This window comes from Canis lupus, chromosome 24 (assembly GCF_003254725.2).
Source record: "Canis lupus dingo isolate Sandy chromosome 24, ASM325472v2, whole genome shotgun sequence".
NCBI classification, from domain to species: domain Eukaryota; kingdom Metazoa; phylum Chordata; class Mammalia; order Carnivora; family Canidae; genus Canis; species Canis lupus.
Window position 1 is genome coordinate 25,388,289 of NC_064266.1, and position 7,208 is coordinate 25,395,496.

The following is a 7,208-nucleotide window of genomic DNA, read 5'->3' on the forward strand; positions in this document are numbered from 1 at the left end:
TATTTTTTAAAAATGGAGATAGGGTACCTGGGTGACTCAATCAGTTGAGTGTCTGCCTTCGGCTCAGGTCATGATCTCAGGGTCCTGAGATCCAGCCCCCCACATCATGCTCCCTGCTCAGCAGAAAGTCTGCTTCTCCCTCTCCCTGTACCCCCTGCTTGTGCTCTCTCTCACTTTCTATGTCTTTTTTTTTTTTTTCTAATTATTTATTCATGAGAGCTAGAGAGAGAGAGAGAGGCAGTCAGGCAGGCAGAGGGTGAAGCAGGCTCCATGCGGGGAGCCTGACATGGGACTCGATCCAGAGACTCCAGGATCACACCCTGGCCTGAAGGCAGGCGCTAAACCACTGAGCCACCCAGAGATCCCTCACTTTCTATTTCAAATAAATAAATAAAACCTTAAAAAAAGGGAGATAACTCACACCTCAAAGAGTTGTTATGAGGATTAAAGAAGTTTATAAAGTACATAGGACAGTGCCCAGTACAGAGAAAGTGCTATTTTTTAAAGTTATTACATAAAATAAAATTTAAGGGGATCCATGGGTGGCTCAGCGGTTTGGCACCTGCCTTTGACCCAGGGCGTGATCCTGGAGTCCTGGGATCAAGTCCCACATCGGAGTCCTGGGATCAAGTCCCACATCAGGCTCCCAGCATGGAGCCTGCTTCTCCCTCCTCCTGTGTCTCTGCCTCTCTCTCTATGTCTATCATAAATAAATAAATAAATCTTTAAAAAAATAAAATAAAATAAAATTTAAAATATATATATTTAATGTGCCCTGAAATTGGTTCTATAGGGAAAAACACTTTGGTTACATGAACACAGTCCAGAGGATTCTAGAAGGAGTTCACAAGCTCTGGAATGAAAAGAAGTCCCAAAGCTAAGAAAAAAATGACATCAACGAATAGTGATACACTATAAGTGACAAAATATATTGGATTTGCTGCTAAACAAAACCCCATTCCATACATACAATGGTGTAAAAGAGAATTCGAGCACTGCATCCAAGTGAATAAAAGCAAGCCACAATGGAAAGATGTACTGGAGGAAATGCTACTGGTACCCATGGCAAAAGTAAATATATCAGCAAAATCCGGTACAAAGCTGCAAAACCCATCCTTGCTAAGATGCTGCGTGTCGTCACACATCCCACTAGGGGTCGCCCAAGGTCACCCAGAAAATTGGGGACAGAGGTCAATTCCCAGCCCAAGCGGCATTCTGTGATGCCAGCTGCCTGTAAACCTGCCAAGTTCCTCTCTTACTAAGCCGTTCAAGGGACCAGCAGCCCCAGGCCCACTGAGCCCTGAGGAGCTTAAATAAAGGGATTCTTCAGCATGAGGGGCCCAAGAGTCATACTCTGCAACATCTCCTTCCATGCACAACATGGGCACATTACACTGCAGCAGGAGAAAACACAAAATACATTTTTAGGAGGGGGAAAGAGGACGAAGAGCACATTATCTTCATTTTACAAGTGAAGAAATTGAGGCTCAAATGATTAAGCAACCTGCCCAGGGTCACACTGCTAGGGAACTTTGGAACCACAATTCACACCCAGATGGGTCAGACCCTTGTCACTTGGTTACTAATGGCCTCCTCAGATGGGCCTGGGAGAAGAGAAAAACTGGTAAGAAGGTTGTATGAAGGAGCCATCATGAAGGGATGGCTACTTCCTCCCCCAAGGCCCCTCCATGCCTTCCTCAATTGGTCCAAGAAGGCTGTCTGCTTCCCCCAGGAGCCATAACACTTGAGGATGGGGTCAAAGCCTTTTCTTGGAGATGCCTGGGTGGCACAGAGGTTTAGCACCTGCCTTCAGCCCAGGGCGTGATCCTGGAGACCCAGGATCGAGTCCCACATCGGGCTCCCTACAGGGAGCCTGCTTTTTTCTTTCTTTTTTTTTTTTAAGATTTTTATTTATTAGAGACAGAGAGAGAGAGAGAGAGGCAGAGACACAGGCAGAGGGAGAAGCAGGCTCCACGCAGGGAGCGCGACGTGGGCCTCAATCCTGGGTCTCCAGGATCACACCCCTGGCCAAAGGCGGGCTAAACGCTAAACCGCTGAGCCACTGGGGCTGCCCCAGGGAGCCTGCTTCTGCCTGTGTCTCTGCCTCTCTCTCTGTGTCTCTCATGAATGAATAAATTTAAAAAAAAAATTTTTTTTAAAGCCTTTTCTTGGCTCCTCATCCTAGCAGAATCCCAGAGCTGCAGGGTAACTTTATTTACTCAGCCAGGGCTGCCCCCCACCACTCCAAAGGGCTCATCTTCAGTGCTCAAGGACCTGATTTCCTTCCTGTCCTGCCCGCTCCCCATTCCTCCCCTCAAGGCCTCCTGGATTTCCCAGCCGCTCCTCAAACCCTGTCAGTTCTACACCCAGAATCCCACTCAAGTCCCTACACTGTCCACTGTTCCCAGCCTGGCCTGGAACCCCTTTCTCAGGCCTCTGGACATCATGTGGACTACTGTGATAGTCTTTTGTTCTCATATTTTAAAACTAAAGTATGGGATCCCTGGGTGGCGCAGCAGTTTAGTGCCTGCCTTTGGCCCAGGGCGCGATCCTGGAGACCCGGGATCGAATCCCAAGTCGGGCTCCCGGTGCATGGAGCCTGCTCCTCCCTCTGCCTATGTCTCTGCCTCTCTCTTTCTCTGTGTGACTATCATAAATAAATAAAAAATAAAAATAAAAAAATAAAACTAAAGTATGGGACGCCTGGCTGGCTCAGCGGTTAAGCGTCTACCTTTGGTTCAGGGCATGGTCCTGCAGTCTTGGGATCAAGTCCCACATGGGGCTCCCACATGGGGCTCCCTGCAGGGAGCTCTCCCTGCTCTCCCTCTGCCTATGTCTCTGCCTCTGTCTCTCATGAATAAATAAATAAAATCCTAAAAAAAAGAAAAATGCATACATTTTAAGCATACTGGTTCATGAACTGCCCTATTCCAGCCTCTTAACTAGCCTTCCTGATTCTCCCTGACCTGCCTCTGATCCATCCTCCACAGGGTGGTTTCAGGTTGCTCTTTCCAAGTGTATCTGACCATGTCACTGGCCTGTCCAAAACCCTCCAGCAGCTCCCCATGATCTAAGGATAGAGATCCACAGAAATAGAACAGAAACACTCCTTGCCTTTGAGAGAGAAAAATATGAAGTCAGATGTAAATCTGCCCTTAAGAAAAGAATTCACTTCAGCTAAAGGGAAACTGTTGGGCACAAGGTACTTGGACCTTAAAGGATTTTGTTTATTCAGATGCTGAGCCATAAAATGTCTCCATCTGGGATGACAAGAAAGTAAATTTACAACCCAATGAACAAAGAGCATAGTTAAACTGCCTATGTGAGCTGTTGGTCAACTTAAATGTATGAGAAAATTTAACGACTTGTTGCACGTTTCCCTTTATTGCTGCTTTGTTTGCAACCCTTTTTTTTTTTCTTAAATAAAATTTACCCACTTTACACGAAAAATGCAATCAATGTTGGCAAAATTTTGCTCATTCCCGTTTCTGGGCCAGCCCACCTTCCCACCTGATCTACTTTTCATAGATTGCTTTTCCTTCTCTAGAGTTTTATGGGAAGAGGTCATAACAATATTCACGCTTCCATGTCTGGCTTCTTTCATATTTGTGGAATTCATTCGTATGATTGCATGTATCTGTAGTTCTCCTTCATTGGTGATAGTAGTCCATCATACAAGTATAACACAATTTCTTTTCCTTTCGCCAGCTGATACCTATCCAGGCAGCTTACAGTTTGGGATCTATTATGAATAAGGCAGCTATGGACATTCAGGCACAAGTTTTTGTATGGACATATACTTTGTCCTCTACCAAAGAAATGACAGATTTCTCTGTGGTGCTTCCTGCTATTCCATGCAAAAATTAAGTATCCTCTTGCTATTGATTTAGCACAGAAGCCTGTCTTTCCCATATGAAACACACACACACATACACACACATGATTGGTGAAACACAGATCAGAAACCCGTAGGAAGTCATAAAATGTAACTAGTAAAGATTTATTTGATGGAACTTTCCCTTACTGTTTCCCAAGCATTAGGCAGAGCAAGAGCATAAGCTCTTTTGCCATTTATCTCTCATGGCAGGCTTGTAAGGAGATAGGGTAGTTATTTCCATTTCCCATATAGGAAGCTGGGTGCAGGGAGAGGAAGGGAATAACCCAAAATACACCCAGAAAGGGCCCACCAGGGCCAGGGTACATCCTAGATAGGACTTGAAAACTGACTCTACCACTTGGTAGAGACTCTCCTTAGGCCTCAGTTCAATGATTCACTCATCATCACAGATCTCTGAGACTCTTCTAGAAAGTCCTGGTTTCAAATATTCTGTTCCCTCAAATAATCAAAATGTCCAGGAAATGCCAACATTTCACCCAGCCACAGCAGCAAGTCAGAAGAAGCCCAGCACACAAAGCCAGGTGGGAAGTTCTCTCATGCTTCTCTCTCTGACTGCTGCCCCACACAACTCTGAAGTTAGTCTGGGTTTAGGGAAATCTCTTGATGGGTTGGACCAAAGCAGACCACATGCCTGACCCTTGAGAAGTCAAAAAAACAAAGACAACTAAAGCAGCCATTAAATGGCTCTACAAAAGGCAGAGGGAGAATCTGATCGTGCTCAGAGAAGAAAGGGGTGAGGAGAGAGGGAAGGAGGAGACCAGAGCCAGGAGCAGGTGGTAGAGGGTTGGGTACTGCTGGGCCATGACAAATCTTCCAGTAGCCAGGGCACTGGAAGATGTCCAAGGATGGGGAACGTGGAAATCGGAGTCCTGTGTTTGTGTCAAGTACACCTTCCCTCTTACCCTCTGACTGCAAATGACTTACTCCACATGTGTTAGCATGGCTTGCTGAGGGGTGGGAAGGTTGAGGGGAGACCCTGAGAGAGGTCAAGGGGAAAGGGACTGAAATGTGGAGACCACACAGAACCAGGCCATGCTTGTAGGCCAGCAGGCCCCAGAGCCCAACATAGTGCCAAACAGCCACGTCTAGCAATCTACAGGTATCCTGGGAAGGGCTGGAGGGGACTTCCCTGGAGTAGAGAACAGAATTCCAGCTGGTCTTATCAAGACCCTGGGTAGGCAGCCCCAGTGGTGCAGCAGTTTAGCACCGCCTGCAGCCCAAGGTATGATCCTGGAGACCTGGGATCGAGTCCCACGTCGGGCTCCCTGCATGGAGCCTGCTTCTCCCTGTCTGTGTCTCTGCGTGTCTCTCTCTATCTCTCTCTGTCTCTCTCATGAATAAATAAATAAAATCTTAAAAAAAAAATCTTAAAAAAAAAAAAAACTGTTAAAAAAAAAAAGAAAGACCCCCTGGGTAGGAAGATCCAGCTGACACAGAACACCTGAGTGAGTCTGAAATGACTGAGAAAACAGACGCTGGAGGAACATCTGGGGACACACCTGGAGAGGCAGGGCAGCTGGCGTGAGATTAGTAAGTATGTGGATTTAGGAGTCAGTCTGTCTGGGTTTAAAATACTTGAAATAGGGGCAGCCCTGGTGGCTCAGCGGCTTAAGTGCCACCTCCAGCCTGGGGTGTGATCCTGGAGACCCGGGATGGAGTCCTGCATCGGGCTCCCTGCGAGGAGCCTGCTTCTCTCTCTGCCTCCCTCTCTGTGTCTGTCATGGATAAATAAATTTTTAAAATCTTAAAAAAAGAATACTCGAAATAAAGAGAAACACTGTATAGGGACAAAAGGGTCAATCCATCAGAAAGATAGAAACAAAAAAAAAAAAAGAAAGATAGAAACATTTTAAATGTATCTGTACCTGACAAAAGAGCACCAAAATATATAAGGTAAAAACTGAAAGGTTTTGAAGGGAAAGGTAGACAATTCAACAATCCACACTGCTCTTGCTGTTCCCCAAAGCTCATTTCTGTCTCAGGGTCTCTGCTCTTGATATGTCCCCTGCCCGCAATAGCCCTCTAAAGATCCACCCATGGCTGGAGTCTCTAATTCACTGAAGATTTCTAGTCCATGTCACCTCCTGAGGTGGCATTCCTCTAACCAACTTATCCACAGCAGCTCAACCTCTCACTCCCTATGCCAGTACTCTTTTTTTTTTTTTCTATGCCAGTACTCTGATTTATTTTTCTTCTGAGCATTTATCTCAGAAGCATTTATCTTCTGACATCACCTGCCTATGGCCTGTTTCCCTTCATTTGAATGTAATCTCCCTGTGGTGAGGATTTTGCTTAATATACTGCTTTTTATTCCCATTGCCTAGATGAGAACCTGGCACACAGAATGTGCTCAAGAAACATCTGTTGAAGTGGAAGACAAAGTTCAGTAATAGGACACACAGATAAATGGATCAGGGATTTGGTACAGGGATAAAGGGAACACCTCCAACCAAAGGGAGAAAGGTAGACTAGTTGACCCAGGGAGATGGCACCACTGGGAAGCCACATGAGAAAAAAATAAGGTTGAAGCAGGTGGATTTATGTCAAGTATGTAACATGACTCCTTTTAAAACTCTACTTTCAAAATGCAAAAACCCAGAAGAAAATGGAGAAGAGAAGAGGGAACCCACAGCGAAATTTTTGAGGCTGGAAAGAAACGGACAAGTACTATCAGACGGCAACACCACGCAGGCAATATGAAAAACTGACAGTTTCGCCTGATTTATACCGAAGAATCCTCAAAAGGCTCAGAAATTAGTGGTAGGAAAAACTGGTAGAAGAGGGTTTAAGAAACGGCTCAAAAACTCCAAAGAGTAGACACCTAGATCTCCTCCCTACATTACCCACCTTGTCCCCTCATGGAGGACAGACTCTGGCAGATCAGAAATGTTTTTTTAGGAGAGAGTAAAGAAGGTCCCTGGACAGGTAGACAGAGGGCACAGAAGATGGAGAAGGTACCAGCAACAGAGGGATTATACAAAAGTCCACATATTAACTGTTGAGGATGTCCAGAACCTCAGCCCTCTTGCTCCACCCAGCTCCTGGAACACTGCCAGAGAGGCACAGCGCTCACAGTACTAATAGGGAAACCTGCCCCTGGGCTTTCATGCCCCACTCAACAACCAGAACTCCCAGCAAAATGGCAAAAAGGGACCCTTCTCAAGGCATTCCATCAAGGAACTCCAGTCCACTAAGGATGAGAGGAGATTCTAGAACTTTCTACAGAAGAAAAAGTAGGTCATATGCACAGAATCAGTATTCAGAATGACTCAGGACTTCCCAATTGCAATACTGAAAGCTGAGAGACAGA

General features: G+C 45.8%; 1 protein-coding gene across 1 annotated transcript in view; it reads right to left on the minus strand.

The window, feature by feature from the left end:
• LOC125753583 (basic proline-rich protein-like) overlaps window positions 1-7,208 on the minus strand; it is a 62,773-nt gene that overhangs the window by 44,885 nt on the left and 10,680 nt on the right. The gene's annotated exons all lie outside the window — the stretch shown is intronic.